This window comes from Triturus cristatus, chromosome 8, assembly GCF_964204655.1.
Source record: "Triturus cristatus chromosome 8, aTriCri1.1, whole genome shotgun sequence".
Taxonomy (NCBI): Eukaryota; Metazoa; Chordata; class Amphibia; order Caudata; family Salamandridae; genus Triturus; species Triturus cristatus.
This window is the reverse complement of record NC_140591.1, coordinates 56,832,962-56,857,428: the sequence shown is the minus strand read 5'-3', so window position 1 is coordinate 56,857,428 and position 24,467 is coordinate 56,832,962. Positions and strand designations below refer to the sequence as shown.

At 40.3% G+C, this 24,467-nt stretch overlaps 1 non-coding gene across 1 annotated transcript; it reads right to left on the bottom strand.

Moving 5' to 3' along the window:
- Window positions 1-432: 432 nt before the first annotated feature.
- TRNAI-GAU (transfer RNA isoleucine (anticodon GAU)) lies at window positions 433-505 on the bottom strand. Its single transcript has one exon. It is a non-coding gene; the product is annotated as a tRNA-Ile (tRNA).
- Window positions 506-24,467: the final 23,962 nt, after the last annotated feature.

Sequence of the window (24,467 nt, the reverse complement as noted above, 5' to 3'; positions counted from 1 at the left end):
GTTTATAGTTATGTGTTAAAGTGTCCAGTATCATTCAGCAGGTAACTTGGTCTGATGAGTGAATATCCTTTTTAGGGGACAAGGTAGGTAGAATTTTTTTTTCTAAACTCTGAATTGACTTATACTCTGAAACACAGACCTATATGGCCAGGGTGTACAAGCTATGTCATCTGACTACTGACAGTTTTGTATAAGGGGAATTGGAGGCTGATGCAGGCAAAGCTTTACTTTAAAATAAAGCAAGAAGTTGCAAATAAATGAGGCATAGTTGAATACAAGAGAGGTGGAAGCAAGTTTGAAAGGAAGACAGAAAGTAAATAATATGTTGAATTGATTGTGTTGTTGATCAGATTGATAAAAGGTTTTGATAAAGAAGAGCGTTGATTTAACTCCAAACAGCTTTTGTGACATGAAAAGCAGAAGTTGAAATTGTGCCGAAACCCGGGATTGAACCAGGGACCTTTGGATCATCAGTCTAACGCTCTCCCAACTGAGCTATTTTGGCCTGCTGGTAGTTTGGGTCTTCATCCTTTCTTTTAAACTGCCCAAGAAAATAGATGCTCAACCTCATGCTAGAGCTATGTTTTAAGATGTCCTGTATCATTCATCAGTTAACGGGTGCAATAGGTAAATAGCATTTTTCGGATCCAGGTTAGGTAGCTTTTGTTTTTTACTCTGAATGGACTAGCACCATATTACACAGAGGTATTTGGCCTGAGTAGGTAAGCTATGTCATCTGAATACTGAAATCTGTGTTCAAGGAGAAGTGGAAGCTGATGCAGACAAGAGTTTACTTTACAAAAAAGCATGAAATAGGAAACATTTGTAGTCGAAGCTGAATGCAAGAGAGGTGGAAGCAAATTTAGAAGGAGGACAGAAAGACAATTCTATGTTGAATTGATCATGTTGTCGATCAGTTGATCAAATATTTTGATAAATAAAGAAAGAAAAACTTGAGCTGATACCAAGAAATATTTTGTGAGAAGCAAGAAACCTCTCAGACTTTTCCGAAACCCAGCATTGAACAAGGGACTTTTAGATTTTCAATCTAACACTCTCCCAACTGAGCTATTTCATCCAGCTGGCCATTTTGGCTTTCTGTTGTATTTTTGATAATTGTTAAAGATAAATGCAGACCCTGGTCATTCTATCTGCATGTGCAGTTATGTGTTAAATTGTCCAATATTATTCAGCAGCTAAATTGGTCTGATGGGTGAATTTCCTTTTTAGGAGCCAAGTTAGTTAGAAGATGTTTGTAAACTATGAATGGACTTATACTCAGACACACAGACCTATATGGCGAGGGTAGGCAAACTAGGTCATCTGACTACTAACAGTTTTGTATAAGGGGAACTCGAGGCTGATGCAGGCAAAGCTTTACTTTCAATTAAAGGAAGAATTGGCAAATAAAGCAGGTAAAGTTGAATACAAGAGAGGTGGAAGCAAGTTTGACAGAAAGACAGAATGGAAAAAATATGTTGAAATGGTTGTCTTATCGATCAGCTTGATAAAAGGTTTTGATCATTATAAACAACGTCAATATGAGTTGACTCCAAATAGCATTTGTGGCATGCAAAGCAGAAGTTCAAAATGTGCCTAAACCCGGGATTGAACCAGGGACCTTTAGATCTTCAGTCTACTGCTCTCCCAACTGAGCTATTTCGGCTTTCTGTAGTATTTTTTATAATTGTTAAAGATAAATGCAGAACCTGGTCACTCTATCTGCATGTGCAGTTATGTGTTAAATTGTCCAGTATTATTCAGTAGCTAAATTGGTCTGATGGGTGAATTTCCTTTTTAGGAGCCAAGTTAGTTAGATGATGTTTGTAAACTATGAATGGACTTATACTCAGAAACACAGACCTATATGGCGAGGGTCGGCAAGCTAGGTCATCTGACTACTAACAGTTTTGTATAAGGGGAACTGGAGGCTGATGCAGGCAAAGCTTTACTTTCAATTAAAGGAAGAATTGGGAAATAAAGGAGGCAAAGTTGAATACAAGAGAGGTGGAAACAAGTTTGAAAGAAAGACAGAAAGTATATAATATGTTGAATTAATTGTATTGTCGATTATCTTGATAAAAGGTTTTGATCAATATAAACAAAGTCAATATGAGTTGACTCAAAATAGTCTTTGTGGCATGCAAAGCAGAAGTTCAAAATGTGCCGAAACCCGGGATCTTTAGATCTTCAGTCTAACGCTCTCCCAACTGAGCTATTTCGGCCTGCCAGCAGCTATAGTATTCAGCCTCTTTTTTTGAACAATCCCAGAACAGAGATGCAGAACCTGGATTTTCAATCTGAGGTTAGAGCTGTGTTTTAATGTGTCCTGCATTGTTCAGCAGCTAACTGGTGAAATGGGTGAGTAGCGTTTTTGGGATAAATGTTAGGTCGTTTTTCTTTTAAAACTCTGAGTGGACCAGCACTGTATGACACAGACGTATGTCGCCTGAGTAGGTAAGCTATGTCATCTCAATACTGACAACTTTGTTCAAGGAGAAGTGAAAGCTGATGCAGACAAGAGTTTACTTTGAAAAAAGTATAAAATGGGATAAATTCGTCATCAAAGCTGATGGCAAGAGAGGTGGAAGCAAGTTTAGAAGGAGGACAGAAAGACAACTTTTTGTTGAAGTTATCATGTTGTTGATCAGTTGATAAAATATTTTGAGAAATAAAGAAAAAAAAACTAGAGCTGATTTCAAGAAATATTTTGCAAGAATGTAGGATCCCCTCGCACTGTGCTGAAAGTCAGGATTGAATCAGGTACCTTAAGCTCTTCAGTCTAACGATCTCCCAACTGAGATATTTCAGCCAACAAGTCCCTGTGGCCTCCTGATGTATTATTAATAATTGTAGACGATACATACAGAACCTGGTCATTCTATTTTCGTTTATAGTTATGTGTTAAAGTGTCCAGTATCATTCAGCAGGTAACTTGGTCTGATGAGTGAATATCCTTTTTAGGGGACAAGGTAGGTAGAATTTTTTTTTCTAAACTCTGAATTGACTTATACTCTGAAACACAGACCTATATGGCCAGGGTGTACAAGCTATGTCATCTGACTACTGACAGTTTTGTATAAGGGGAATTGGAGGCTGATGCAGGCAAAGCTTTACTTTAAAATAAAGCAAGAAGTTGCAAATAAATGAGGCATAGTTGAATACAAGAGAGGTGGAAGCAAGTTTGAAAGGAAGACAGAAAGTAAATAATATGTTGAATTGATTGTGTTGTTGATCAGATTGATAAAAGGTTTTGATAAAGAAGAGCGTTGATTTAACTCCAAACAGCTTTTGTGACATGAAAAGCAGAAGTTGAAATTGTGCCGAAACCCGGGATTGAACCAGGGACCTTTAGATCTTCAGTCTAACGCTCTCCCAACTGAGCTATTTCAACCTGCTGGTAGTTTGGGTCTTCATCCTTTCTTTTAAACTTCCCAAGAAAATAGATGCTCAACCTCATGCTAGAGCTATGTTTTAAGATGTCCTGTATCATTCATCAGTTAACGGGTGCAATAGGTAAATAGCATTTTTCGGATCCAGGTTAGGTAGCTTTTGTTTTTTACTCTGAATGGACTAGCACCATATTACACAGAGGTATTTGGCCTGAGTAGGTAAGCTATGTCATCTGAATACTGAAATCTGTGTTCAAGGAGAAGTGGAAGCTGATGCAGACAAGAGTTTACTTTACAAAAAAGCATGAAATAGGAAACATTTGTAGTCGAAGCTGAATGCAAGAGAGGTGGAAGCAAATTTAGAAGGAGGACAGAAAGACAATTCTATGTTGAATTGATCATGTTGTCGATCAGTTGATCAAATATTTTGATAAATAAAGAAAGAAAAACTTGAGCTGATACCAAGAAATATTTTGTGAGAAGCAAGAAACCTCTCAGACTTTTCCGAAACCCAGCATTGAACAAGGGACTTTTAGATTTTCAATCTAACACTCTCCCAACTGAGCTATTTCATCCAGCTGGCCATTTTGGCATTCTGTTGTATTTTTGATAATTGTTAAAGATAAATGCAGACCCTGGTCATTCTATCTGCATGTGCAGTTATGTGTTAAATTGTCCAATATTATTCAGCAGCTAAATTGGTCTGATGGGTGAATTTCCTTTTTAGGAGCCAAGTTAGTTAGAAGATGTTTGTAAACTATGAATGGATTTATACTCAGACACACAGACCTATATGGCGAGGGTAGGCAAACTAGGTCATCTGACTACTAACAGTTTTGTATAAGGGGAACTCGAGGCTGATGCAGGCAAAGCTTTACTTTCAATTAAAGGAAGAATTGGCAAATAAAGCAGGTAAAGTTGAATACAAGAGAGGTGGAAGCAAGTTTGACAGAAAGACAGAATGTAAAAAATATGTTGAAATGGTTGTTTTATCGATCAGCTTGATAAAAGGTTTCGATCATTATAAACAACGTCAATATGAGTTGACTCCAAATAGCATTTGTGGCATGCAAAGCAGAAGTTCAAAATGAGCCTAAACCCGGGATTGAACCAGGGACCTTTAGATCTTCAGTCTACTGCTCTCCCAACTGAGCTATTTCATCCAGCTGGCAATTTCGGCTTTCTGTTGTATTTTTTATAATTGTTAAAGATAAATGCAGAACCTGGTCACTCTATCTGCATGTGCAGTTATGTGTTAAATTGTCCAGTATTATTCAGTAGCTAAATTGGTCTGATGGGTGAATTTCCTTTTTAGGAGCCAAGTTAGTTAGATGATGTTTGTAAACTATGAATGGACTTATACTCAGAAACACAGACCTATATGGCGAGGGTCGGCAAGCTAGGTCATCTGACTACTAACAGTTTTGTATAAGGGGAACTGGAGGCTGATGCAGGCAAAGCTTTACTTTCAATTAAAGGAAGAATTGGGAAATAAAGGAGGCAAAGTTGAATACAAGAGAGGTGGAAGCAAGTTTGAAAGAAAGACAGAAAGTAAATAATATGTTGAATTAATTGTATTGTCGATTATCTTGATAAAAGGTTTTGATCATTATAAACAAAGTCAATATGAGTTGACTCAAAATAGTCTTTGTGGCATGCAAAGCAGAAGTTCAAAATGTGCCGAAACCCGGGTTCGAACCAGGGACCTTTAGATCTTCAGTCTAACACGCTCCCAACTGAGCTATTTCGGCCTGCCAGCAGCTATAGTATTCAGCCTCTTTTTTTGAACAATCCCAGAACAGAGATGCAGAACCTGGATTTTCAATCTGAGGTTAGAGCTGTGTTTTAATGTGTCCTGCATTGTTCAGCAGCTAACTGGTGAAATGGGTGAGTAACGTTTTTGGGATAAATGTTAGGTCGTTTTTCTTTTAAAACTCTGAGTGGACCAGCACTGTATTACACAGACGTATGTCGCCTGAGTAGGTAAGCTATGTCATCTCAATACTGACAACTTTGTTCAAGGAGAAGTGAAAGCTGATGCAGACAAGAGTTTACTTTGAAAAAAGTATAAAATGGGATAAATTCGTCATCAAAGCTGATGGCAAGAGAGGTGGAAGCAAGTTTAGAAGGAGGACAGAAAGACAACTTTTTGTTGAAGTTATCATGTTGTTGATCAGTTGATAAAATATTTTGAGAAATAAAGAAAAAAAAACTAGAGCTGATTTCAAGAAATATTTTGCAAGAATGTAGGATCCCTCGCACTGTGCTGAAAGTCAGGATTGAATCAGGTACCTTAAGCTCTTCAGTCTAACGATCTCCCAACTGAGATATTTCAGCCAACAAGTCCCTGTGGCCTCCTGATGTATTATTAATAATTGTAGACGATACATACAGAACCTGGTCATTCTATTTTCGTTTATAGTTATGTGTTAAAGTGTCCAGTATCATTCAGCAGGTAACTTGGTCTGATGAGTGAATATCCTTTTTAGGGGACAAGGTAGGTAGAATTTTTTTTTCTAAACTCTGAATTGACTTATACTCTGAAACACAGACCTATATGGCCAGGGTGTACAAGCTATGTCATCTGACTACTGACAGTTTTGTATAAGGGGAATTGGAGGCTGATGCAGGCAAAGCTTTACTTTAAAATAAAGCAAGAAGTTGCAAATAAATGAGGCATAGTTGAATACAAGAGAGGTGGAAGCAAGTTTGAAAGGAAGACAGAAAGTAAATAATATGTTGAATTGATTGTGTTGTTGATCAGATTGATAAAAGGTTTTGATAAAGAAGAGCGTTGATTTAACTCCAAACAGCTTTTGTGACATGAAAAGCAGAAGGTGAAATTGTGCCGAAACCCGGGATTGAACCAGGGACCTTTGGATCTTCAGTCTAACGCTCTCCCAACTGAGCTATTTTGGCCTGCTGGTAGTTTGGGTCTTCATCCTTTCTTTTAAACTGCCCAAGAAAATAGATGCTCAACCTCATGCTAGAGCTATGTTTTAAGATGTCCTGTATCATTCATCAGTTAACGGGTGCAATAGGTAAATAGCATTTTTCGGATCCAGGTTAGGTAGCTTTTGTTTTTTACTCTGAATGGACTAGCACCATATTACACAGAGGTATTTGGCCTGAGTAGGTAAGCTATGTCATCTGAATACTGAAATCTGTGTTCAAGGAGAAGTGGAAGCTGATGCAGACAAGAGTTTACTTTAGAAAAAAGCATGAAATAGGAAACATTTGTAGTCGAAGCTGAATGCAAGAGAGGTGGAAGCAAATTTAGAAGGAGGACAGAAAGACAATTCTATGTTGAATTGATCATGTTGTCGATCAGTTGATCAAATATTTTGATAAATAAAGAAAGAAAAACTTGAGCTGATACCAAGAAATATTTTGTGAGAAGCAAGAAACCTCTCAGACTTTTCCGAAACCCAGCATTGAACAAGGGACTTTTAGATTTTCAATCTAACACTCTCCCAACTGAGCTATTTCATCCAGCTGGCCATTTTGGCTTTCTGTTGTATTTTTGATAATTGTTAAAGATAAATGCAGACCCTGGTCATTCTATCTGCATGTGCAGTTATGTGTTAAATTGTCCAATATTATTCAGCAGCTAAATTGGTCTGATGGGTGAATTTCCTTTTTAGGAGCCAAGTTAGTTAGAAGATGTTTGTAAACTATGAATGGACTTATACTCAGACACACAGACCTATATGGCGAGGGTAGGCAAACTAGGTCATCTGACTACTAACAGTTTTGTATAAGGGGAACTCGAGGCTGATGCAGGCAAAGCTTTACTTTCAATTAAAGGAAGAATTGGCAAATAAAGCAGGTAAAGTTGAATACAAGAGAGGTGGAAGCAAGTTTGACAGAAAGACAGAATGTAAAAAATATGTTGAAATGGTTGTCTTATCGATCAGCTTGATAAAAGGTTTTCATCATTATAAACAACGTCAATATGAGTTGACTCCAAATAGCATTTGTGGCATGCAAAGCAGAAGTTCAAAATGTGCCTAAACCCGGGATTGAACCAGGGACCTTTAGATCTTCAGTCTACTGCTCTCCCAACTGAGCTATTTCGGCTTTCTGTAGTATTTTTTATAATTGTTAAAGATAAATGCAGAACCTGGTCACTCTATCTGCATGTGCAGTTATGTGTTAAATTGTCCAGTATTATTCAGTAGCTAAATTGGTCTGATGGCTGAATTTCCTTTTTAGGAGCCAAGTTAGTTAGATGATGTTTGTAAACTATGAATGGACTTATACTCTGAAACACAGACCTATATGGCGAGGGTCGGCAAGCTAGGTCATCTGACTACTAACAGTTTTGTATAAGGGGAACTGGAGGCTGATGCAGGCAAAGCTTTACTTTCAATTAAAGGAAGAATTGGGAAATAAAGGAGGAAAAGTTGAATACAAGAGAGGTGGAAGCAAGTTTGAAAGAAAGACAGAAAGTAAATAATATGTTGAATTAATTGTATTGTCGATTATCTTGATAAAAGGTTTTGATCATTATAAACAAAGTCAATATGAGTTGACTCAAAATAGTCTGTGTGGCATGCAAAGCAGAAGTTCAAAATGTGCCGAAACCCGGGATCGAACGAGGGACCTTTAGATCTTCAGTCTAACGGTCTCCCAACTGAGCTATTTCGGCCTGCCAGCAGCTATAGTATTCAGCCTCTTTTTTTGAACAATCCCAGAACAGAGATGCAGAACCTGGATTTTCAATCTGAGGTTAGAGCTGTGTTTTAATGTGTCCTGCATTGTTCAGCAGCTAACTGGTGAAATGGGTGAGTAGCGTTTTTGGGATAAATGTTAGGTCGTTTTTCTTTTAAAACTCTGAGTGGACCAGCACTATATTACACAGACGTATGTCGCCTGAGTAGGTAAGCTATGTCATCTCAATACTGACAACTTTGTTCAAGGAGAAGTGAAAGCTGATGCAGACAAGAGTTTACTTTGAAAAAAGTATAAAATGGGATAAATTCGTCGTCAAAGCTGATGGCAAGAGAGGTGGAAGCAAGTTTAGAAGGAGGACAGAAAGACAACTTTTTGTTGAAGTTATCATGTTGTTGATCAGTTGATAAAATATTTTGAGAAATAAAGAAAAAAAAACTAGAGCTGATTTCAAGAAATATTTTGCAAGAATGTAGGATCCCCTCGCACTGTGCTGAAAGTCAGGATTGAATCAGGTACCTTAAGCTCTTCAGTCTAACGATCTCCCAACTGAGATATTTCAGCCAACAAGTCCCTGTGGCCTCCTGATGTATTATTAATAATTGTAGACGATACATACAGAACCTGGTCATTCTATTTTCGTTTATAGTTATGTGTTAAAGTGTCCAGTATCATTCAGCAGGTAACTTGGTCTGATGAGTGAATATCCTTTTTAGGGGACAAGGTAGGTAGAATTTTTTTTTCTAAACTCTGAATTGACTTATACTCTGAAACACAGACCTATATGGCCAGGGTGTACAAGCTATGTCATCTGACTACTGACAGTTTTGTATAAGGGGAATTGGAGGCTGATGCAGGCAAAGCTTTACTTTAAAATAAAGCAAGAAGTTGCAAATAAATGAGGCATAGTTGAATACAAGAGAGGTGGAAGCAAGTTTGAAAGGAAGACAGAAAGTAAATAATATGTTGAATTGATTGTGTTGTTGATCAGATTGATAAAAGGTTTTGATAAAGAAGAGCGTTGATTTAACTCCAAACAGCTTTTGTGACATGAAAAGCAGAAGTTGAATTTGTGCCGAAACCCAGGATTGAACCAGGGACCTTTAGATCTTCAGTCTAACTCTCTCCCAACTGAGCTATTTCGGCCTGCTGGTAGTTTAGGTCTTCATCCTTTCTTTTAAACTTCCCAAGAAAATAGATGCTCAACCTCATGCTAGAGCTATGTTTTAAGATGTCCTGTATTATTCATCAGTTAACGGGTGCAATAGGTAAATAGCATTTTTCGGATCCAGGTTAGGTAGCTTTTGTTTTTTACTCTGAATGGACTAGCACCATATTACACAGAGGTAGTTGGCCTGAGTAGGTAAGCTATGTCATCTGAATACTGAAATCTGTGTTCAAGGAGAAGTGGAAGCTGATGCAGACAAGAGTTTACTTTACAAAAAAGCATGAAATAGGAAACATTTGTAGTCGAAGCTGAATGCAAGAGAGGTGGAAGCAAATTTAGAAGGAGGACAGAAAGACAATTCTATGTTGAATTGATCATGTTGTCGATCAGTTGATCAAATATTTTGATAAATAAAGAAAGAAAAACTTGAGCTGATACCAAGAAATATTTTGTGAGAAGCAAGAAACCTCTCAGACTTTTCCGAAACCCAGCATTGAACAAGGGACTTTTAGATTTTCAATCTAACACTCTCCCAACTGCGCTATTTCATCCAGCTGGCCATTTTGGCTTTCTGTTGTATTTTTGATAATTGTTAAAGATAAATGCAGACCCTGGTCATTCTATCTGCATGTGCAGTTATGTGTTAAATTGTCCAATATTATTCAGCAGCTAAATTGGTCTGATGGGTGAATTTCCTTTTTAGGAGCCAAGTTAGTTAGAAGATGTTTGTAAACTATGAATGGACTTATACTCAGACACACAGACCTATATGGCGAGGGTAGGCAAACTAGGTCATCTGACTACTAACGGTTTTGTATAAGGGGAACTCGAGGCTGATGCAGGCAAAGCTTTACTTTCAATTAAAGGAAGAATTGGCAAATAAAGCAGGTAAAGTTGAATACAAGAGAGGTGGAAGCAAGTTTGACAGAAAGACAGAATGTAAAAAATATGTTGAAATGGTTGTTTTATCGATCAGCTTGATAAAAGGTTTCGATCATTATAAACAACGTCAATATGAGTTGACTCCAAATAGCATTTGTGGCATGCAAAGCAGAAGTTCAAAATGAGCCTAAACCCGGGATTGAACCAGGGACCTTTAGATCTTCAGTCTACTGCTCTCCCAACTGAGCTATTTCATCCAGCTGGCAATTTCGGCTTTCTGTTGTATTTTTTATAATTGTTAAAGATAAATGCAGAACCTGGTCACTCTAGCTGCATGTGCAGTTATGTGTTAAATTGTCCAGTATTATTCAGTAGCTAAATTGGTCTGATGGGTGAATTTCCTTTTTAGGAGCCAAGTTAGTTAGATGATGTTTGTAAACTATGAATGGACTTATACTCAGAAACACAGACCTATATGGCGAGGGTCGGCAAGCTAGGTCATCTGACTACTAACAGTTTTGATTAAGGGGAACTGGAGGCTGATGCAGGCAAAGCTTTACTTTCAATTAAAGGAAGAATTGGGAAATAAAGGAGGCAAAGTTGAATCCAAGAGAGGTGGAAGCAAGTTTGAAAGAAAGACAGAAAGTAAATAATATGTTGAATTAGTTGTATTGTCGATTATCTTGATAAAAGGTTTTGATCATTATAAACAATGTCAATATGAGTTGACTCAAAATAGTCTTTGTGGCATGCAAAGCAGAAGTTCAAAATGTGCCGAAACCCAGGATCGAACCAGGGACCTTTAGATCTTCAGTCTATCGCTCTCCCAACTCAGCTATTTCGGCCTGCCAGCAGCTATAGTATTCAGCCTCTTTTTTTGAACAATCCCAGAACAGAGATGCAGAACCTGGATTTTCAATCTGAGGTTAGAGCTGTGTTTTAATGTGTCCTGCATTGTTCAGCAGCTAACTGGTGAAATGGGTGAGTAGCGTTTTTGGGATAAATGTTAGGTCGTTTTTCTTTTAAAACTCTGAGTGGACCAGCACTGTATTACACAGACGTATGTCGCCTGAGTAGGTAAGCTATGTCATCTCAATACTGACAACTTTGTTCAAGGAGAAGTGAAAGCTGATGCAGACAAGAGTTTACTTTGAAAAAAGTATAAAATGGGATAAATTCGTCATCAAAGCTGATGGCAAGAGAGGTGGAAGCAAGTTTAGAAGGAGGACAGAAAGACAACTTTTTGTTGAAGTTATCATGTTGTTGATCAGTTGATAAAATATTTTGAGAAATAAAGAAAAAAAAACTAGAGCTGATTTCAAGAAATATTTTGCAAGAATGTAGGATCCCCTCGCACTGTGCTGAAAGTCAGGATTGAATCAGGTACCTTAAGCTCTTCAGTCTAACGATCTCCCAACTGAGATATTTCAGCCAACAAGTCCCTGTGGCCTCCTGATGTATTATTAATAATTGTAGACGATACATACAGAACCTGGTCATTCTATTTTCGTTTATAGTTATGTGTTAAAGTGTCCAGTATCATTCAGCAGGTAACTTGGTCTGATGAGTGAATATCCTTTTTAGGGGACAAGGTAGGTCGAATTTTTTTTTCTAAACTCTGAATTGACTTATACTCTGAAACACAGACCTATATGGCCAGGGTGTACAAGCTATGTCATCTGACTACTGACAGTTTTGTATAAGGGGAATTGGAGGCTGATGCAGGCAAAGCTTTACTTTAAAATAAAGCAAGAAGTTGCAAATAAATGAGGCATAGTTGAATACAAGAGAGGTGGAAGCAAGTTTGAAAGGAAGACAGAAAGTAAATAATATGTTGAATTGATTGTGTTGTTGATCAGATTGATAAAAGGTTTTGATAAAGAAGAGCGTTGATTTAACTCCAAACAGCTTTTGTGACATGAAAAGCAGAAGTTGAAATTGTGCCGAAACCCGGGATTGAACCAGGGACCTTTGGATCTTCAGTCTAACGCTCTCCCAACTGAGCTATTTCGGCCTGCTGGTAGTTTGGGTCTTCATCCTTTCTTTTAAACTTCCCAAGAAAATAGATGCTCAACCTCATGCTAGAGCTATGTTTTAAGATGTCCTGTATCATTCATCAGTTAACGGGTGCAATAGGTAAATAGCATTTTTCGGATCCAGGTTAGATAGCTTTTGTTTTTTACTCTGAATGGACTAGCACCATATTACACAGAGGTATTTGGCCTGAGTAGGTAAGCTATGTCATCTGAATACTGAAATCTGTGTTCAAGGAGAAGTGGAAGCTGATGCAGACAAGAGTTTACTTTAGAAAAAAGCATGAAATAGGAAACATTTGTAGTCGAAGCTGAATGCAAGAGAGGTGGAAGCAAATTTAGAAGGAGGACAGAAAGACAATTCTATGTTGAATTGATCATGTTGTCGATCAGTTGATCAAATATTTTGATAAATAAAGAAAGAAAAACTTGAGCTGATACCAAGAAATATTTTGTGAGAAGCAAGAAACCTCTCAGACTTTTCCGAAACCCAGCATTGAACAAGGGACTTTTAGATTTTCAATCTAACACTCTCCCAACTGAGCTATTTCATCCAGCTGGCCATTTTGACTTTCTGTTGTATTTTTGATAATTGTTAAAGATAAATGCAGACCCTGGTCATTCTATCTGCATGTGCAGTTATGTGTTAAATTGTCCAATATTATTCAGCAGCTAAATTGGTCTGATGGGTGAATTTCCGTTTTAGGAGCCAAGTTAGTTAGAAGATGTTTGTAAACTATGAATGGACTTATACTCAGACACACAGACCTATATGGCGACGGTAGGCAAACTAGGTCATCTGACTACTAACGGTTTTGTATAAGGGGAACTCGAGGCTGATGCAGGCAAAGCTTTACTTTCAATTAAAGGAAGAATTGGCAAATAAAGCAGGTAAAGTTGAATACAAGAGAGGTGGAAGCAAGTTTGACAGAAAGACAGAATGTAAAAAATATGTTGAAATGGTTGTTTTATCGATCAGCTTGATAAAAGGTTTCGATCATTATAAACAACGTCAATATGAGTTGACTCCAAATAGCATTTGTGGCATTGTGGAAATATGGATTTTTATGATCAGTTATGTCCCCTATCTTGGACCCCAACGGTTTCATGTATAAATCCCAAGTACATGTATGTTCCCTCCAGTTCCAGTTTTGAAGACGCAAACACATGTGCGTCCACCGTCAACATGTCCTCTTTCAGATCCGCCATGAATGGGCCGGATATTCTATTCCTAAGTATGAAAGGCCACCGGCTTTATATGGTTCATTCATCCCATTTTTCAGTCCAGGCGAGTAGGCCCTGATTCTGCCATTAAGCCTTTTCCTGCCTTCTGCCTCTGAAAGCTCCAGTCTGAGCTCGCATCTGTATCCATGAACTTTGTCCTACTCCCTGCGCGGCTAACGGTGCCTGACTCGACCTGTCTGCCTGCCAAAAACTGTATTTCACCTTCAAGATTATCTGCTCTGCTCCGCTCCTCACCCAATGCATTTCTGTCTAGTAGTTTAAGTAAACATTCTTTCAGCTATCGTGCAAAGGGGCCCGGCTTCTCTGTCTTTATGCAAGTAATTCATAGCCCTGTTACTATGGAAGATTTCTGCCCTCGCATCTAGTGTAGACACTTAGACGCTTGTACACGCACTAACAGTCAGTATAGTCAGTATAGAATAAGATTCTATCCTAAGAGACCTCTCTTTTTGGATAACACAGTTCTTTAAACATAGGATGTTAGATATGATTTGGGATTAGGTTGACATAACCCCAGACTTCTGTCTCCACATGTAGAGCTAAATGTCAAGTCCCTTCACCCCCTAGTTGCACGTCAATCACACGTCATGCTGCTGCGCGCGCATCTCTGCCAAGTATTTCTGCTGACATTGCGAAATTCTTTCATGGAACCACCCATTTATGACATCATACCTAATGACGTTCTTTAGTTACGCCTAGTTACACCCATTTTAGTTACGCATGTATGATTTTATCTCTGTTATCAACTGTTACGCCTCCTGCATCTGTTTCACTGTAATGCCTATTCTATAAAAATGATTACCTGTCAATAAAGTATGGTCCTTCACTTCCTGAACCTTCGTGGTGATGGAATATGGAGTCCTCAATTCGAATTGATTTTGGAATAAAGCCCGTTCCGAACCTCTTATACCACGGATTCTGCCTCTTATTTTACTGAGCTATTATTATAGATTTTCCGCATCAAATTAAGTACCGGTAATTAAATTATTTACCACATATATGGCGCCCGAACAGGGACACTTTCTCATCTCACGCGCCGGAGGTGCGTTGCAGGCCCGGTCTCCTGCCACAGCTGGACGGACAACAACGCGTACCCACAGGATTTCCTGTATCTCCCTCCTGCCGAGCGGGGGTAACTGAGGCTGCGATCAACACCCAGACGAGGCGGTGAGAGGTGCGAAGTATCCCGACCAGAGCCTAGCTGAGAGAGCAAGATCCGAGGTATACAGAGGCCCACCAGTTTCCGAGGTTCCGAAGTATCGAGTCGAGTCCAGTCCGGTCCGAGTCCAGTCCGAGTCCAGTTCAGTTCAGTTCCGAGGCCTTCCGTTCCGAGCTACCCGGTGAGTACCATTGCCGGGGAGGCGTTCTGACGTGCACATAGGTTGTGCCGGTCAAGACGGGTTTGGGTACACAAATCCGGTCTGCACTGTTTCAGCAGTGTATCTGTACTGTTTAGCAGTATATCAAGTATGTCTAGTATATAATTCAGAATTACCTAGTTAGTGCCGAGTACTATGCTTAGTGACTAGTTCCCTAAATGACCATCATTGTTGTTCATTAAATGTTAAATGTTAAAATGTTTTAAATACATTCTGCATATTGTGGTGTGAATGACTGTTCATTATTGTGTTTTGTTGTATTAAACGTGTTCAAAATTAGGTATCAGATCAGTTCTCAATATGCCGCTCTTTTCGAAATTAAGACAGATCAAAACTAGAAAAGGGGTACTCGAAGAAGCTGTTCCCATTCCTCCTAGGGACACTCCAGGGTACTTCATGTATCATAAACATGGCCTAGACGCCATATTATTTCTTGATTTATGGGTAGACTACACCAAGGAATTACCAGAAAGTCAGAGGTGGCCCGCAGCTGGGACCTGGGATGCAGATTGCATCATGAAAGTAGAGGAAGAATTATGGAAAAAGAAAGCTAGACAATCACAGAAAGATGCCATTGAATTATGGCGTAAAGAATCATATAGACGTACAGAAAAAGCACTCAGACAGGAAGAGAAAAGTAAAGAGAATTCAAGTAAAGTCCGATAAAATCTATTAATTGAAGAAGGTATTCGAGTAAAATCAGAACAAGTAGACAGACAAAGAAATGCCCTTATGAATGGTATGTATCCTCTTCTGGCCGAAGGGTTACCTAAGGCTACTCCGGAGATACCAAAAGACTTGCCACCCCCATTGTTTCCAATAAAAGCACATCCCAAAGGGCATCCCAGAACCGCAGAAGATGTTTTCCTTTCCTCTTATTTAGACGACGCAGCTCCCGAGTATGCTAATACTGCGCCACATAGACCGCCTGCCGAGGGGGTTCAACGCCAAGACCCTCCTCCATCTGTACCTCCGCAACAACAAACTCAGACGCAAGTTCCGGCAAGCACATCTGTTTCTACAGCTGTACCCACACCTATGGTTGCTATATCACGTTCAACGAATCCTTTCACATCCAGCACCCAGGCGGTGCTACAGGAGGTACAGCAAACATTTTTTCCACGCCACCCAGAGTAAATAAACTTTCCTTTCAAGAATTAGCCCACCAACGTACGCCCAAACTAGTAACTCCCGACATGCTTAAGGAACTTCTAATAGATTGTAGATATGACCCTGTGCCCGGCAAAGAGGACGAAATGCTGCTGGCATCATTACGTATCCGACGAGCTGCAATATATTTAGGGAGGCTACCAGGAATGACTACACATTTAGAAAATATATATCACTTTGTCCAGTCAGGACGAGATTCTGAAAGTATTAATAGAGCCATGGAGTACCAGAAAGTGGAAATACAGGGGGAACTGTTACGTTTCCTCATAAATTGTGTGATCAGAAATCAAGACCGACCAGGGGTAAATCCGGAAGAAATGCAAATTCTTACCACATGGAGTCGAAATATATCAGAGGGAAGACATGATAAACGATTAAGTATAGTAGCTATGTGCCGAAAGATCCGCAAAGAAGTAGAACGAATACACGAAGAAAGATTAGCGGTAGACCAGCCTGAACAAAACGAGGAGGAGGAGGAAGAATTAGAACTGCCCACAGGACAGTCAGAAACAATGGCCTATGTAGGTAGAGGAAGATCTTGCAATAATACTAGATGCTTTACTGATCCGATACGTCCGATACGTCCAGATAATAACAGAAATTTCCAAACACCTATAATAAATATAAGGTCCCCCGAACATTCGTTCCAAGCCGCTGACAAATTACTCCGAGAACGAAGGGGTTATCATATACTCGATTCTATGGACGAACAAGAATTAGCCAGGTCAGCCGTTCACTGGGTTGACAGTCCCGGAAAATATAGTGATGATACACTAGCGCACACGTTTTTGAACCTCACCCCAGATGAACAGCGTTTAGCTGGTATCTATATGATTCAACAACTTCTTATATTATATAAAAGCCAACACTCCGATCCTGGTCCCTTACCTGATATATTGACTGAATTACTCACGAATAAATGGAGAGGTTCAGGTACTGAGTTAATTAGAGAAATACTGGAATCCAGAAAGCAGTACATTCTTTTTGTATGCCCCGAACATGTCTCACTGCCCATCAAGGAAAGAACGACGTATTACATGGATAGACAGAATCCCTTACGCGAAGTGCACCCGATAAAAGGTGATGACAATCAGTTTAAACGTGTGTTTGTATACACACCCATATCTAAAATGGAATTATTAGAAATGAAGAAAGTGGTACCCAGTCATGACAAAGACCCAGCGGGTTTCCACCGTGAAATTAAAGACATGTTGCTCATGGGAGAGTATACCTATCCCGACATTATGAAAATATTAAAGGTATTAATGCCTGCGGGCATTTACGAAAAACTCAAGGAAAAGGATTGGGAGGTGGGAGACCAGAAGATAGATTGGACAGCATTAGAAAACGAAGAAAAAGCTCGAGGTCCAGGTTCAGGGCTTGGGGACAAGACCAAAACACTACCAGGTTTACTAGTACAGGTACTGCCACGTTTATTAACTACGAAAAAGGAAGACTGGGGTGCAATCTCAGCCTGTAAACAAAAGCAAGATGAGGACACTAGTGATTTCTATGCCCGATTCGAAAAATGTTTTGGTATAAATAGTGGAATAAAAGCAAGTAGCGAATCGTATCCACATCTGTTTGTGACAAAATTAGTTGAAAATTCCTTGCCCCAAGTTAAGAATAGAGTATTGAGTACCTGGCAAGGTAACACTCCGTCACAAATGTTACAAATGTTACAGTACCATCACAATAGAATTAGAGAGGAACAAGAACATGAACAAAGACGCATGAAAGACACGAAAATGAAAATGCTAGTTTCTCAGACAGTTCCAGCTGACGGTCATAAAAAGGGTATGACACAGTCCAGTGTTTCAGCAGGTCCTGTAAAAGGGACATGCAACTATTGTAAACAGCCAGGTCATTATGTACACGATTGTCCAGTTTTAAAACATAATATCGCCATAGGTAATACAAAAGAAAGACCACGGCCACTTAGACAGGATCAGAACCAACAAGGAACCCCGCAGCATGCACAGTCCATGCCGGCTCCGCAACAATCTATGCCAGCTCCACCACCGCAGCCTATTGCTGCCACACAGACAACGACACAACAGATGTACCAGACCGCACAGTATGACTATCCTGATTATCAACGATACTCATGAAACAGCCTAGAGAGGGAAGTTGGCTTACCCCTTATCGAGGTCCCTGTAGATCAAGAAGGACCTTATGTACACAGTAAACTATTAGGCCAAGATAGAAAATTTTTACTTGATACAGGGGCAAGCCGAACAACCATAAAACGTAGTGAAGTTCCAGGGGCACCCCTCTCAGGCTCACAGAATGTTTCCCTTGGTTTTTCAGGAAAACCTATCATTAACGAAGTATCACAGCCTCTTCCCCTTACGATTGGTCCTTTGACACGAACTACAGATTTATTGCTTACTAAATCATGTCCAGAAAACTTGTTAGGTATAAAAACATTGAAAGCTCTAGGAGCTATAATATGTTGTTCTCCGGAAGGAGTAAGATTGTTTTTACGTGATTTCAAAGGGCACTACGTGTCCCGAGACATGGATCACCGACTGCAGACTTTACCCGCACATTTATGGGCACAAGGCCCTACAGATGTTGGTTGCATGAACATTACACCATATCGAGTCACACTAAAGACAGGAGTAGTACTACCACGAATGCGACAATACAAGTTACCCCCAGATGCTGTAGTGGCTTTACTGCAAATCATTGACGAGCTTATTACCCAAGGAGTGGTTGTGGAAACCGACTCCAATGTATGTAATTCCCCGATAATTCCGATTCTTAAACGAACTGATCTGAAAGCCCCGCCAGTATATCGATTGGTTATTGATCTGCGCGAATTAAATAAATGTATTGTACCACAATACCCCGTAGTCCCAGACATTTCTTCATTACTGACAGCCATTGATTCCGAAGCAACATTCTTTACTGTAATTGATCTCAAGAATGCCTTTTTCAGCGTCCCAATAGATCCGGAAAGCCAATACTTGTTCGGATTTAGTTTAAATGGACGAAGCTTTAAATTCACACGCGCACCTCAAGGATTCACAGAAAGCCCCAGCACCTATAGCCAAGCACTGAAACGAGAACTTGACAGTATCCACATGCCAGTCAACACTGCCCTGCTTCAATATGTCGATGATCTGCTGATCACCGCTAGAAGCGAACCTGAATGTGAAAAAGCCTCACTGACGGTTTTACAATTTTTTGGCCGAAAAGGGGCACAAGGTGTCCCCTTCTAAGCTGCAATTCTGTGTCCAGCGAGTTGTTTACCTTGGTCACTCGCTGTCCAAGGAGGGAAGGCAGCTTACACCCGATCGCATCCAGTTAATTGCTAACATGCCAATACCCAAGACACAAAAGGAGGTGCGGGCTTTTATCGGCCTCACTTCATATTGTAGGCAGTGGATCCCTCAGTATGCATTTCTAGCAAAACCACTCATTCAGTTGACAACACAGGAGGCAGCCACATCGACTATCCTCCCTTGGACTCAGGAACATACACAAGCTTTTGAAAGCCTAAAGAAAGCTTTATGTCAAGCACCTGTTTTAGCAACACCATGTTACAATAAACAGTTTACACTCTTTGTTACAGAACGCGAAGGTACTGCCTTGTCAGTACTCACTCAGGAACAAGCAGGATCACACAAACCATGTGCTTATTTTTCTAGTACATTAGATCCCGTAGCTCAGGCTCTGCCTACGTGCCTGAAATCAGTGGCAGCGACAGCTTTAGCAATCAGACAAAGCGATGCCATAGTGTTAGGACATCCATTGACAGTACAAGTACCACACGCAGTAGAGGTTCTCTTGAACCGAACGCAAACACAACACTTGACTATAGCAAGACTCACCGGTTATGAATTAACATTGTTTCAGCCACACATAGAAATCAGACGTTGTAGTACATTAAATCCTGCCACACTGTTACCAGTAAACGGAACAGACCCACTAGCACATGATTGTATTGAAGTTATTACTATCACGACGAAACCTAGACAAGACTTGACAGACGTCCCATTGTCAGACCCAGACCTGACGTTGTATGTAGATGGTTCATGTATGAGAACAAGTACAGGAGAGCTAGTGGCCGCGTATGCAGTCACAACAGATACTGAAGTCATTGAAACAAATTGCATAAATACCTTGTCGGCTCAAGCAGCAGAGCTCATCGCTCTGACACAAGCCTGTATTCAAGCTACGAATAAGAAAGTCAACATATACACTGATTCACGTTATGCATTCGGAGTTGTACATGACTTCGGCGTGCTGTGGCGAGAGAGAGGTTATTTAACTTCTCACGGTGCCCACATTCAGCACGGACCCCTCATTCATGCCTTATTAGATGCAATACATTTACCCACTGCAATATCAATTATGAAATGTAAAGCTCACACGAAAGTTACTGATATCATTTCCCAAGGCAATGATCTAGCTGACAGAACAGCTAAACAGACTGCTCAAACTCACACATCTGACATGACAAAGACAATAGTTCCGACACCAACACATTGCATGATGGTTAAGGATCCCGCTCTTGACGTAATTGACATACAGACACATGCTACACCAGATGAAATAAAGAAATGGACTGAATTAGGAGGGATCCAAACGGATCAAGGATGGATGACGAAGGAAAAATCTGTATGGTTCCTTCCTGATTCTATGGTTCAAGTTATCATTAATACAATACATAGTCCAGCACACTTAGGAGAAAAAGCTATGCTAGACAGCATTCAACACATTTGGTTCAACAAACATTTACGAGCAGCAGCTAAACAAAAAGTTCGTACCTGTATGATCTGTTGTCAGTTTAACCCAGGTAAAAGCATTCCCGTAGAACAGGGTGGATTTCAGCCTCCTGAGCACCCTTTTGAAGTCCTCCAGATGGATTATATCCAGATGGAACGATGTCGAGGATTCAAATATGTTCTTGTAGTTGTCTGTGCTCTTTCCCGTTGGACAGAAGCATACCCGGTTTCAGATTACACTGCCCCGACTACTGCCAAACAGTTGGTTCGAGAATTCTTCCCACGGTACGGTTTACCACGTGTTGTCTACTCAGATAACGGCCAGCCGTTCTCATCCGAACTAATGAAACACGTTTCACTTTTGTTAGGCTATCAGTGGAAATTTCACTGTGTCCGACACCCCGAGGCAGCAGGTCTCGTGGAACGACATAATCAAACTCTGAAAATTAGATTGTCCAAAATATGTAGGGAGAAAGGTGTCGATTGGGTAGTAGCCTTACCAGTCGCACTCTTCTACATGAGAATGGTATCGCACTCTCGAACAGGGCTATCCCCTTATGAGGTGATCTTCGGTAGACCACCAAATATGTGGGGGACGCCTATACCACGCAAAATAACTGATGTTGACTGTAATATGCTGACAGATTACCTGGCTTCCTTGATGTCTGCACTACAATCTTGTCATTCACAGGTAGCTGCAGCCTTTCCCGACAACACCGAGGTGAAACCCCATGACGTAGTTCCCGGGGACCTGGTGTTAGTGAGGAATTTCGACCGGAAGTCTCAGCTGGATCCTAGGTGGAAATCGCCTCAACTTGTACTGCTCACCACGAGGACAGCCGTGAAGATCGAAGGTCGCAAAGGTTGGATACATTCAAGTCACATCAAGAAATTTCATGGACTACCGTCTGATGTAAACGATACACCTCGCGTGTCTTCACCGATTGACTCAAAGCTTCCTTTGATTGAACAGAGTAATAAGGAACTATACAAACTAAAACTACGGTCTAACAAGTCAGACAATTTGATTGTTTAAGTCCTCTTCAAGGTGAATCGGTCGAATTTGTCTCTGACATGTATCCCTTAGACCTGAATAGAGAAAGAAACCGAAAGATGCAATTGAAACAACATGCGTACTGTAAATCACTGCGTAGTCATTGCACAGTGACGTTATTAATTTTGTTTTTCTTAAGTCTTTTAATAATCGCTGCAAGTATATTGTTGCACATATATTATCCTATTTCTAAACATGTTTACAATGTTACTGCTGAACATTCTTTTAGTGAATTACCCCCGCATGAGTTGTCCTATAGATTTGCGCTGCGCAATAACACTTTTATTAGTATGTTACATCATTCCCATCAGGCTAGCAATGCTACAAATTGTTGGATATGTGGCCGACTCCCTCCCTATCAGAACTATAAGGGAATTCTGCCTCTCTTTCCATATCCGTTCACACACAATGGCTCCTGTGGAGCATGGTTTAGTTTAATTAATTCCCTAGATTCGAATTCCGCAGTTTATCAAGACAACTGGGTATGGGGAAACCTGAACTTAGTTTTGCTTAAAGTCTGCTACCCTAACAAGGAGGGACTTCCCAAAAGAACAGGAACTGATCTAGAAAATGAAGTATATGGATTAGGGAATTTCACGCTTAATCTCATGATCCTGAATGTTGAATCCGAAGCTGCACCAATTTTGCCCGCTATGTCAGTATTTCCAGTTAAAGGTGAATTATGTGTAAGAAAGAATGGTTCCATACATATGGGCCATAGTAAGTGCACCACTGTAATAGAATTCAGTGATCAAGGCAAGTCTACATTTAGAGCTTCTCGCCATTCCTACTTCGTATGTGGTCAGACTGCATATACACGTTTGCCTCTAGATTGGGATGGTACCTGCTACATCGGATTCCTTTTGCCACCTGTTTTCCTAGCTCCTCCTGATTATCACAGAAATACTCATTTAGTACACAATAGAGAACGGAGAGATCTCCCAATAGTCGACTACACTGAGACAGCATGGGAAAAATACACAGATTTCAATAAAGGTCTCTTTCCCTATATAGGTACAGTTACCAATAGTAAGCTGATACGTAGATTAACCAGAACCCTTGAAGCAGTAGTGAACGAAACTATTTCCGCCTTAGGCAATTTAACAGAAGAACAGTCTGCTATGCGGATTGTTGTGCTTCAAAATCGTCTTGTCCTTGACGTCATCCTGGCCGATAGGGGCGGAGATTGTAGGGTCATCGGATCAAGTTGTTGCATTTTCATACCAGAAAATTCGCCATCTGTATATAAAGCCATAACTCGCCTTCATAAGATTGTAAGCCAGATACACCAGAATCCAGGCACCTGGACTTGGTCCGGTTGGTTCTGGGGCGTGTTGTCAGCCTGGGGATGGAGAATGCTCTCCTTCCTAGGTATTGGCTTTCTCATGCTATTCAGTTGCTGCCTATGCCTACAATGTGGACCAGCGATTTGTGGTCTGTGTGCCACATCGTGTATTCCACCACCAAGTTTTCATTCATCCCGGAAGAAGAAAGAAGAACAGATGATGTTATATGAACAGATCAACGGATTGATGAAGATTGATATCTCTTAAGGGCAAGTAGGGGACAAGGAGGGAATGTGGAAATATGGATTTTTATGATCAGTTATGTCCCCTATCTTGGACCCCAACGGTTTCATGTATAAATCACAAGTACATGTATGTTCCCTCCAGTTCCAGTTTTGAAGACGCAAACACATGTGCGTCCACCGTCAACATGTCCTCTTTCAGATCCGCCATGAATGGGCCGGATATTCTATTCCTAAGTATGAAAGGCCACCGGCTTTATATGGTTCATTCATCCCATTTTTCAGTCCAGGCGAGTAGGCCCTGATTCTGCCATTAAGCCTTTTCCTGCCTTCTGCCTCTGAAAGCTCCAGTCTGAGCTCGCATCTGTATCCATGAACTTTGTCCTACTCCCTGCACGGCTAACGGTGCCTGACTCGACCTGTCTGCCTGCCAAAAACTGTATTTCACCTTCAAGATTATCTGCTCTGCTCCGCTCCTCACCCAATGCATTTCTGTCTAGTAGTTTAAGTAAACATTCTTTCAGCTATCGTGCAAAGGGGCCCGGCTGTCTTTATGCAAGTAATTCATAGCCCTGTTTCTATGGAAGATTTCTGCCCTCGCATCTAGTGTAGACACTTAGACGCTTGTACACGCACTAACAGTCAGTATAGTCAGTATAGAATAAGATTCTATCCTAAGAGACCTCTCTTTTTGGATAACACAGTTCTTTAAACATAGGATGTTAGATATGATTTGGGATTAGGTTGACATAACCCCAGACTTCTGTCTCCACATGTAGAGCTAAATGTCAAGTCCCCTTCACCCCCTAGTTGCACGTCAATCACACGTCATGCTGTTGCGCGCGCATCTCTGCCAAGTATTTCTGCTGACATTGCGAAATTCTTTCATGGAACCACCCATTTATGACATCATACCTAATGACGTTCTTTAGTTACGCCTAGTTACACCCATTTTAGTTACGCATGTATGATTTTATCTCTGTTATCAACTGTTACGCCTCCTGCATCTGTTTCACTGTAATGCCTATTCTATAAAAATGATTACCTGTCAATAAAGTATGGTCCTTCACTTCCTGAACCTTCGTGGTGATGGAATATGGAGTCCTCAATTCGAATTGATTTTGGAATAAAGCCCGTTCCGAACCTCTAATACCACGGATTCTGCCTCTTATTTTACTGAGCTATTATTATAGATTTTCCGCATCA